The sequence below is a fragment of the Blennius ocellaris genome, assembly GCF_963422515.1.
Source record: "Blennius ocellaris genome assembly, chromosome: 3".
NCBI lineage: Eukaryota > Metazoa > Chordata > Actinopteri > Blenniiformes > Blenniidae > Blennius > Blennius ocellaris.
This window is the reverse complement of record NC_137652.1, coordinates 30,290,794-30,300,793: the sequence shown is the minus strand read 5'-3', so window position 1 is coordinate 30,300,793 and position 10,000 is coordinate 30,290,794. Positions and strand designations below refer to the sequence as shown.

The 10,000-nt window shown below is 44.6% G+C and overlaps 1 pseudogene across 1 annotated transcript in view; it reads right to left on the bottom strand.

Annotated features, from left to right (window-relative positions):
* Positions 1 to 7,634: 7,634 nt before the first annotated feature.
* The window catches only part of LOC308145381 (GTPase IMAP family member 7-like), a 3,757-nt pseudogene continuing 1,391 nt past the window's right edge, over positions 7,635 to 10,000 (bottom strand). Inside the window, exon 2 of the transcript in view lies at positions 7,635 to 8,685. The product of the transcript in view is annotated as a GTPase IMAP family member 7-like (transcript). The remainder of the gene's footprint in view (positions 8,686 to 10,000) is intronic.

The window sequence follows — 10,000 nt, the reverse complement described above, 5'->3', positions numbered from 1 at the left end:
CCAGCAGGGGTGTCAAGCACATCCGAACCGCTTTTTACCACCCACAGGCCAACGGTGGAGTAGAGCGTTTTAATGCAACACTGAAGAACGGGATTCGTGCACACCTGGCCCAAGGCTGTGCATTCGAGGAGGCACTCAACCAGACCTTGCTGCACTACAGGGCAAGCCATCACTCCACCACGCTTGTGTCACCAGCGTCTCTGATGCTCGGACGAGACTTGGGACTGCCATTACACAGGCTCCAAGCACCAAATAGTGACTTTCCCATGCCCTCCCTGGCCCGTATCCGAGAGACTGTTGCTGCACGGCAGCAGGAGACGAGGAAAAGGGTTGACAGGAAGCGCAGGGCGAGGCCTCCGTCCCTTCAGGTCTCCGACTGGGTCAGGGCCCGACGGCCGCAGCGACACAACAAGTTGGCCTCGTTCTGGTCTCAACCTAGACAGATCAGTCGCCTTCTTGGCCCCGCCCCATTTCTGCTTGACGACGGCTCACGGTGGCATGCGAGTAGGCTGAGGAAAGTCCCAGCACCCATCTCTGAGCACTTGGCCACGGCACGAGCCCAGTCACCATTCCCCTACAACATGGCCACTGATCCGGGCCCGCCCCCGGCCCCGGTTGCACCCCCCGCGGCGCCACGCCAGGAGGTGGTGGTGCCAGACCTGAGGCCGGTGCGGGCCAGGGCTCGGCCTGTTGCCTTGCAGGACTATGTCGCGACTTACCATGCTTAGTCTAGCGGTTGCCTTCACAGTTTCTTGCCGGTTCTAGTACATTCGATATCGTACTTAGATGTTCAGTTTTCTGACGACTGTTTGGGTTGGTTGTTAGTTGGGGTGGTATGCTGTTTGCTCTTTCGTGGGGGGGAGGAAAATGTTATGTTCTAATAACATGGTCACACAGTGATACATGGGTTGCTGTATGTTGCTTAATAGTGGTTACGGTCCCTTTAAGAGATGGTGTGAGGATTATGGGATTCAACGTTACGTGTAATGTGGACACATGAGACTGGAGAAATAAAGGAGTGTATGTTCTGAAGCAACGCGTGTGCGTGTCAGCCTTTCACACATAACAATCGATAAACCTGCTTCGTGAAACGGACCTCTGGTGTCTTAATTGTCTGCTGGGTTAGGTTTGTGTTTACGGATTTGACATGTGGCGTCTCCTCTGGATGATGTCTATGATTACAGTCTTGAGCAGAGGTCTCCCAGAACTTTACTGAAAACTTGTGTTCACGTGTCCAGAACGACGCTGGGTTTGCTGCAAAACTTCGAATAAAGCAAATATGAGAGCTGTAAGTAAAATATTCAGATTTTTATACCTTAATATTCATTTTCAAAGCACTAGGCTGGTTAGTTTGCAACAGCTGATACCACTTGTTATTGTTTTGTTTATTGTGAGGTATTGTTTACTGTGAGGTATTCGTCATTGTGAGGTATTGTTTACTGTGAGGTATTGTTTATTGTGAGGTATTGTTTACTGTGAGGTATTCGTCATTGTGAGGTATTGTTTATTGTGAGGTATTGTTTACTGTGAGGTATTGTTTACTGTGAGATATTGTTTACTGTGAGGTATTGTTTACTGTAAGATATTGCTTATTGTGAGGTATTGTTTATTGTGAGGTATTGTTTATTGTGAGGTATTCATCATTGTGAGGTATTGTTTACTGTGAGGTATTGTTTATTGTGAGGTATTGTTTATTGTGAGGTATTGTTTACTGTGCGGTATTGTTTATTGTGAGGTATTGTTTACTGTGAGGTATTGTTTATTTTGAGGTATTGTTTACTGTGAGGTATTGTTTACTGTGAGCTATTGCTTATTGTGAGGTATTGTTTACTGTGAGGTATTGTTTATTTTGAGGTATTGTTTACTGTGAGGTATTGTTTACTGTGAGGTGTTGTTTACTGTGAGATATTGTTTACTGTGAGGTGTTGTTTATTGTGAGGTATTGTTTACTGTGAGGTGTTGTTTACTGTGAGGTATTGTTTACTGTGAGGTATTGTTTATTGTGAGACATTGTTTATTGTGAGGTATTGTTTACTGTGAGGTATTGTTTACTGTGAGATATTGTTTACTGTGAGGTATTGTTTACTGTAAGATATTGCTTACTGTGAGGTATTGTTTATTGTGAGTTATTGTTTATTGTGAGGTATTCTTCATTGTGAGGTATTGTTTATTGTGAGGTATTGTTTATTGTGAGGTATTGTTTACTGTGAGGTATTGTTTATTGTGAGCTATTGTTTACTGTGAGCTATTGTTTACTGTGAGGTATTGTTTATTGTGAGCTATTGTTTACTGTAAGATATTGTTCATGTCTACTAAGTTGTGCTGATCAAAGAGACTGTAGATCAAAGAGGCTTTGCAGAGTCTGAGGTGTGTCTGGGCTTGATCATTGTGAGGTGATCTTGTTATTTATTTCTATGACTAAATGGAGGTTCAGGATATTCCCCCGTCTGCTACTAATTATGATTATTAGATTATCTGATCTCAGTGTGACAGGCACATAGTTAGAGAAGGTCAGAGTCAATCAGCTGGTCTGAATTGTCATTTATTTACTGTTAAAACACACATTTCTTTGTAAAGAGAATATTGGTCCTTGGACCTGGTCAAGATGGCGCCAGCAGTGTGCACGGCGAAGCGTCTCCCAGTAGCCCTAGGCCTGTTTTTTCTCATCCTGCAGTTTATTCTGAATGAAAATGTCTCAGCTCTGATAGTGTATGATCGACAGTTGCTTCTGAACTTTCGCAATCATTATGAATCGCTCTCGAAACTAACAATTGGTGAGGATCAGTCTTCAATTCCTCCCTTCCTCGCGGATGTGCCGGCTTACCTACGGCGCGCACCAGTCCCTCCCCGAAGAAGAAGGAGACGCTGGGGTGGACGTGGTGGTGTTGTCGTGAGAGTGCGGGCTAATCTGCGGTCCCTCCGTGGACAGCATTCGGGATCAAATCGCGTTCCTTCGAGCCCCACATCTGCTGCAGCAGCGCGGTGGATTCTCCCCATCGGCCCTGATACTGCCTCGCTGGCCCAGCTGAGTGCGCCTGTTGAAGTCTACTTCCCTCACGCACCTCGCAATGCTGGGCGCGGTGTGGTCTTTGGGAATCTTCGTTCATTACCCTGGGTACAATCGCCACAGATGTCCCAGGATACTACACTACATTTGGCGCTGATAAATGCACGATCGGTGGGAAATAAGACTTTTGTGCTAAATGACTTTTTCACGGCCAAATATCTGGATTTGATGCTGATGACAGAGACATGGATTCCTCTCAGTGAGTCTTTAGCGTTTTCAGAGCTTGTTCCTCCAGCTTGCTCTTTCTACAACACTCCGCGGAAATCAGGCAAGTGTGGAGGACTAGCGACTGTTTTTAAAACTAACTTTAAGTGCCGTATGGTTCCGACAAAAACTTATGAGAGCTTTGAATTACAACTTCTTGAAATCACACTGGATCCGCCTGTGCTCTGTGAGCTTGTATATCGTCCTCCCAAATTCAACAAGGACTTTATTCGTGATTTCTTGGAGTTTGTGGCTGAAATAGCTGTGAAGTACACCAACTTTCTAGTTGTTGGTGATTTTAATATACACGTGTGCTGTCCCTCGAAACCTTTGGTCCATGACTTTTTAAACATTCTGGATTCGTTTGGCCTTTCACAGCTGGTAAATCTCCCTACCCATGAAAAGGGTCATATATTGGACCTTGTACTGTATTGTGGCTTGAACGTGAATCTGAAAGAGATCTGTGACGCAGGCATATCAGATCATTTCCCTGTGCTTTTTACTCTCTCGTTGTCCTGCTCCACAAACAAACCGCTTCTCCCAGCGCGTAAATTACGTGCTTTAAACGCATCCACACCGTCAATGTTTTCCACTGCTTTTGATGCGGCCAATATAAGCGACAAAATCCTCTCAGCCGAAAATATGGATATTACTGGACTGGTTATCATGTTTGACACTTTGTGCACAGACATTCTTGATTCTGTTGCTCCACTTAGGCCCACAAGTAGGCGTGGGAAACCTGCGGAGCCTTGGCTGAATGACGCCACTCGTGCGCTTAGACGTGACTGTCGTAAAGCTGAGAGACAATACAAAAAAGACAATCTTCATGTCTCCCTTGGCATTCTGAGAGATTGCCTTTCTAAATATCAGAGTGCTGTGAAGACTGCAAAAGCTCAGCATCTGTCTAACATTGTGTCTAACAATAGTCACAAACCCCAGGTTCTTTTTAAAGTTTTGAATGGGATTATTAATCCTTTGGAACCCACTGCTGTTGTCCCGTGTGCATCTTTGTGTGAAGATTTCTGTAAGTTTTTCACTGACAAAATTTTAAACTTGCGGTCAACTTTGTCTCCTCCAGCCACAGCTCCTAGTGTTACACCTGTGTGCTCTGCAATCTTCTGTGATTTTGATTGTGTTCTTCTGTCTGATCTGTCTAAAATTGTTGACAGTTTAAAATCCTCAGCTTGTCCCCTAGATTGCATTCCAGCTGGACTTCTAAAAGCTACTTTTGATTCTATTGGGACTTGTATTGTACATTTGATAAATGTCTCTCTGATGTCAGGCTGTGTGCCCACTGCTTTTAAACAAGCTGTAGTACAACCACTTTTAAAAAATCGCAACTTAGATCCTTCTGTTTTATCTAATTATAGGCCTATCTCAAAGCTGCCATTTTTATCAAAAATCTTAGAAAAAGTGGTGTATGCTCAATTACAGTTGCACCTTCAATTGTTTAATATTGGTGAAAAATTCCAGTCTGGCTTCAAATCGTTGCACAGCACTGAAACTGCTCTTTTAAAAGTCTTTAACGACCTTCTTTTAATAACCGACTCCGGCAGCTCAGCTGTTCTTGTGCTGTTAGATTTAACTGCAGCCTTCGACACTGTCGACCACAAGATTTGGATTTCCCGTCTTGAGTCTTGTGTGGGATTACGAGGTACAGTGCTCAACTGGTTTAAATCATATTTGACAGATCGGTCTTTCATTGTAAATATTGATTCTTTTAGTTCAAAAAGGGCCCCCTTGTCTTGCGGTGTGCCTCAAGGCTCAATTCTAGGACCCATTCTTTTTGCGCTATACTTGCTGCCTTTGGGTTCCATATTTAAAAAATATGGCATTCAATTTCATTGCTTTGCAGATGACATACAAATGTATCTTCCCCTCAATGTGAACTCACCAAACATTTTGCATCAATGTCTTCAGGAAGTGAAGGACTGGATGTCCCTTAATTTTCTAAATTTGAACGAGGACAAAACAGAGATTGTTGTTTTTGGCGACCTCAATCTCTGTAAACATGCTCTTGGCCCACTTGAGTCTCGTTCTCAGTCCTGTGGCAAAGCTCTTGGTGTTTTTATTGATAGCTCTTTTAAGCTGGAAAAGCAGCTGAGCACAGTGGTTAGAGCTGGCTTTTTTCATCTTAGGCTTCTTGGGAAGGTGAAGCGATACTTGCCCCCTAACCAATTCGAAACGGTCGTCCTTGCCCTTGTAACCAGTCGCCTGGACGACTGTAATTCACTTTATTTTGGCCTGAGCCAGTCCTCGATTCAGCCTTCAGATGGTACAAAATGCAGCTGCACGACTGCTCTCAGGAGCATCACGATATGACCACATCACTCCTGTGCTGGCATCTCTTCATTGGCTACCTGTTGAATTTAGAATACATTTTAAAATCCTCTTGTTTGTTTTTAAATGTCTAAATGGATTAGCTCCTCCTTATTTGTCAGAGTTGATTTCCTTGCACACTCCTGTCCGAGCTCTGAGGTCCGCTGAACACCATCTTCTAGACCATCCCAGGCCTTACGCCTTACGTAAGAGCAGAGGGGACCGAGCCTTCGCTGTAGCCGGCCCTAAATTGTGGAATTCTCTCCCTTTACATACAAGAACTGCAACATCTTTGGAGAGTTTCAAGCGCTCGCTGAAGACTCACTTTTTTGCACTGGCCTTTGGCACGAGCTGAGCTGAGCATTTTTCTCATGTTGATTTTATTTTTTCTATTTGTATTAAATGTTGATTGTTTTATTTTTTGGTTCTGTACAGCACTTTGGGGCAGTGGCTGCTGTTTGTAAATGTGCTCTATAAATAAATTTGACCTTGACCTTGACCTTGACAGCAGCTGATGAACATATTCAGAAACACAATAAGTTTTACTAACATTCTGAAACGTCCTGCTGCAGCAGCAGAGTCACAACTTCTCCTTCTGTCACATTCTGCTTCTGACTGGTTTGGTTGAACTGAGTTTCTCCATCATGTAGTGACAGATACAATGTAAACAATGGCACATGGCACGAGGACAGGAAGTACTTCCTCCTCTTCCCAAGACGGGCATGTGGGCGGAGCCAGTCCAGCTCCATGAAAACCAGCAGATTCTGAATGAGGCTCAATGATCAAATATTGAACTGCCTGGAAATCAAGGACAAGCTGGATTTGGGGCAAAAAACCTTGACTACAATGTTTGTGGACCAACAGGAACCATGTGGAAGAGTTGAAAGGTTGTGTGATATGACTCTTTTAATGTTCTTCTCTCCTCATATTTTTGACATTCCATCATGACGTGCTCTACTGTCTCAAACATCCCACACTGTTCACATTTCATGTTTTCCTATCTTATTAAGTGGTCCATCTAATCCAGTATGTCCAGTCCTTAATCTTGTCATGATCGTCTTTTCCTTCCAGAAGGAAGCTGAAGAGCCGACCAGGGGACCTTTTTCAGCCTTTCTCTGAAAGTGAACCTCATTCTGATGATGTGAGTATTTGATATGTGGCATAAAGCTGTGAGCATCATGAATCTGCTCTGATTTAAATCTCTCTCCCTTGTTTTATGCAACTCTTTTTAGACACACTCACACATACACGTTTTACACCTTATGAATAAATAGATGGATAGATATGTTAACTTATGTATACATAACCCCTTTTGCACACACACACACACACACGCGTGTGTAGACAGTTATGTTTGTTGGACCCTCAGGAATAAAAGCAAAAGATCCTTTCTCGTATTGACAGTTTGTTTTGGTGAAGTTTTATTTCAACACGACTGAGTTAAAAAAATAAAAAACTTACTCAAAGTTCAATACTTATGCCAACAGATTTTGTGTGTGTGTGTGTGTGTGTGTGTGTGTGTGTGTGTGTGAGAGAGAGAGAGAGAGAGAGAGAGGGCAAACTCCAAATGGTCAATCTGTTTCTTAATTTATATATTTATCAATATGCTACATCATATGCCAGTCTTTGTGAAGATGCATAATACAGATTATTTCAGCATGAAAACACGTACTTTTTGCGTGTGAAAATTCAGCACATGATTATTTGAGTTGGACTACACCTTCCTCAGTGGAAATCACAATAAAAGAGGAAATGACAAACAGAAATAAGATGCTAAAGCATTCAGAACAACAGATTTCAAAAGTCAAAATCCCGTGAAAGTACAAGGAACAAACCCTTAAAGACATTGCACAGTCAGTGATAAGATAAGTGCTTTTCATGCTATTTGAACAAAGCAAACAGTGAGATTGTTGAATGACAAGTGAAAACTCAACCATAAGACAGAGGTCTAACAAACAAATACCAAACTAAACATCTGTTCAGACTTCCCCCCATGGACACCAGGGGGCAGGGTGAGAATCTCACAGCAAACATTGCCAACTTCTCATTTGAACCAATTACCAATGGCCTTTCCCAGGTTTCGGATCCCTTCAACAACCTGCTTTCCAGCTTTTATCAGAATGTATAAAGGATTGGATCTCTCTGCAGCATCTCTGGCCTCACGTTCATGCCTGGCTTGTATTTCGCTCCTTCTCTCCTCCAGCTCTCTGTCGTTCTGCTCCTTTAATCTGCACAGCTCCATTTCCCTCTCCTGCTCTCTCTCCTTCCTCTCTTGCTCTCTCTCCTTCCTCTCCTGCTCTCTCTCCTTCCTCTCCCGCTCTCTCTCCTTCCTCTCCCGCTCTCTTTCGGCCTGTAGTTCTTGGCTGATTCTCTGCATTTCTTTATCATACTTTGCCTACATCTCCCTCTCCATCTTCTCCTGCTCTTTGCGTATTTTCTCCTGGTTCTCCATCAGGATGCGCTGCTTCTTCTTCTCGATGGCTCTCTCGGCCTCCTGGAACATCTGGTTGGTGTAGTGGCTTCCCCCGTTCTTCTGCACCAGGTCTCTGATCTTCTGCAGCAGGTCCAGGACCTGAGAGCGATCTCTGCTCTTGTTGTTGAAGACATGGTACTGGTTGTTACATCTGGCCACCAGCTCCTGCAGCTCTGGGCTTCCAGCCAGGAACTGCTCAATTGTTCCCTCGATCTGGTCCCCACCTGTGAAGAGGACCATACTGTATCTGTCTGCAGCATGGCCAAAGATTTCTTGGATCTTTTGCACCGTCTGCTGCTCCTCCTCCGTGAATCTGCCCAGCCTGATGACCACCAGGAAGATGTGCGGTCCGGGAGAAGCATAAGAGATGCACTGGCAAAGGTCTTTTCTGGTTTGATCAAGACCGAACCTGGTGTCAAACAGGCCCGGGTGTCAATGACCGCTACCTGCTGGCCACAAACCAAACCTTGGGCTTTAGAGCAGTCCACCGTCATGGACTTGGCACTGAACTTGGACTCAAAGCACTGGCGGCCAAGAATAGTGTTTCCTGTGGCGCTCTTCCCGATTCCAGTCTTCCCCACCATCACCATCCTCAGCTCCTTGTTGTTGGTGTGATAAGAATCTGTGTGGAGAGCAGAGAGAATGAAGGCAAGCTACATCCTGCTTGACATCGAACACAGGTTTACAGTTTCTGCACAGAAAGGAAACCACACTGAAACCATACTGAAAACCCTCTGTACCTCATCTGAAAATACCCTGAAATGTCTCTGTCAGAGCTGAGAAAGAGAGAGAGACTGATCTCAGCAGCCTTACAGGAAAAAAGCACCTGTTTTCTGAAATGAGGAAATACACACACTCCTGTCCATCCGCCCTCACACACCACCACACCCTGTGGCAGCAGGCAGGCACGCCACAAACACACCACTTGTTTTTGTCCTGAACGTTAAACCAGCTTCACTTTTCAACATTATTTCAATGTATGAGCCACACATGGAGCTAGATCCAGGTCAAAAGGTTTGTTCATCTGGAAAAAACCCCAAAACATGATTGTAGGGATTTCTTACCTCATAAGGTTCACGAGGAACCATTTATGTTGTGGTTGGCTATCGATAATGATTAATAATTATCAGAAGATAGTTATTAATTATGTCATTGAAAATTTAATTTGATCTATATCAAATACATCGGAGCACCACCTGTCTTAACAGGAAATGATAGCCAATTAGTGGTGGAGGGCCATTCCCCAGGGGTGCGGCGGGCTCCGCTGGGATTGGGGGGCCACGCGGCCTGGGGGCCCTGCTCCGGCCAGTCCTGGCTTGGCGGCCTGGGTCGGGGCCTGGGTCTCTGCGCCCTTTGTCCTTCTCTTGTGGGCCCCTCTTGCCTGGGGGGGGGGGGGGGGGGGGGTCCTCTCCATCTGGTGCCTTCTGGGTTGGGGCGTGGCTCTCCGGGGTAGTTTGCCGGAGAGCCTTCTCTGTCCCTCGGGTCTGGGGGGCCAGCTGGGTGCTGCAGGCCCCCTCATAACAGTTCCAACCAAGCCCACTGGACAAACCACACACACATGCACACACTGTTCCACTCCTCATCGATGGGATTTGCTGCTGATTTGTCTTGTTTTCTGCTATTGTTCTTTAAATGATCAAAATCATGTTGTTGTTTTTGTTGTCGTTGTTTGTTTTGTTTTATTGCCTACCTGCTAATTTATACTCCTGCTTGAAAGTCATATTACTGTCTAGATAGAGCTGCTCGGGCTGGTTTAATCTAGAAAATCACGCTACTGTCTAGATAGAGCTGCTCAGGTTGGTTTAATCTAGAAAATCATGTTACTGTCTAGATAGAGCTGCTCAGGCTGGTTTAATCTAGAAAATCATGTTACTGTCTAGATAGAGCTGCTCAGGCTGGTTTGATCTAGAAAATCATGTTCCTGTCTAGATAGAGCT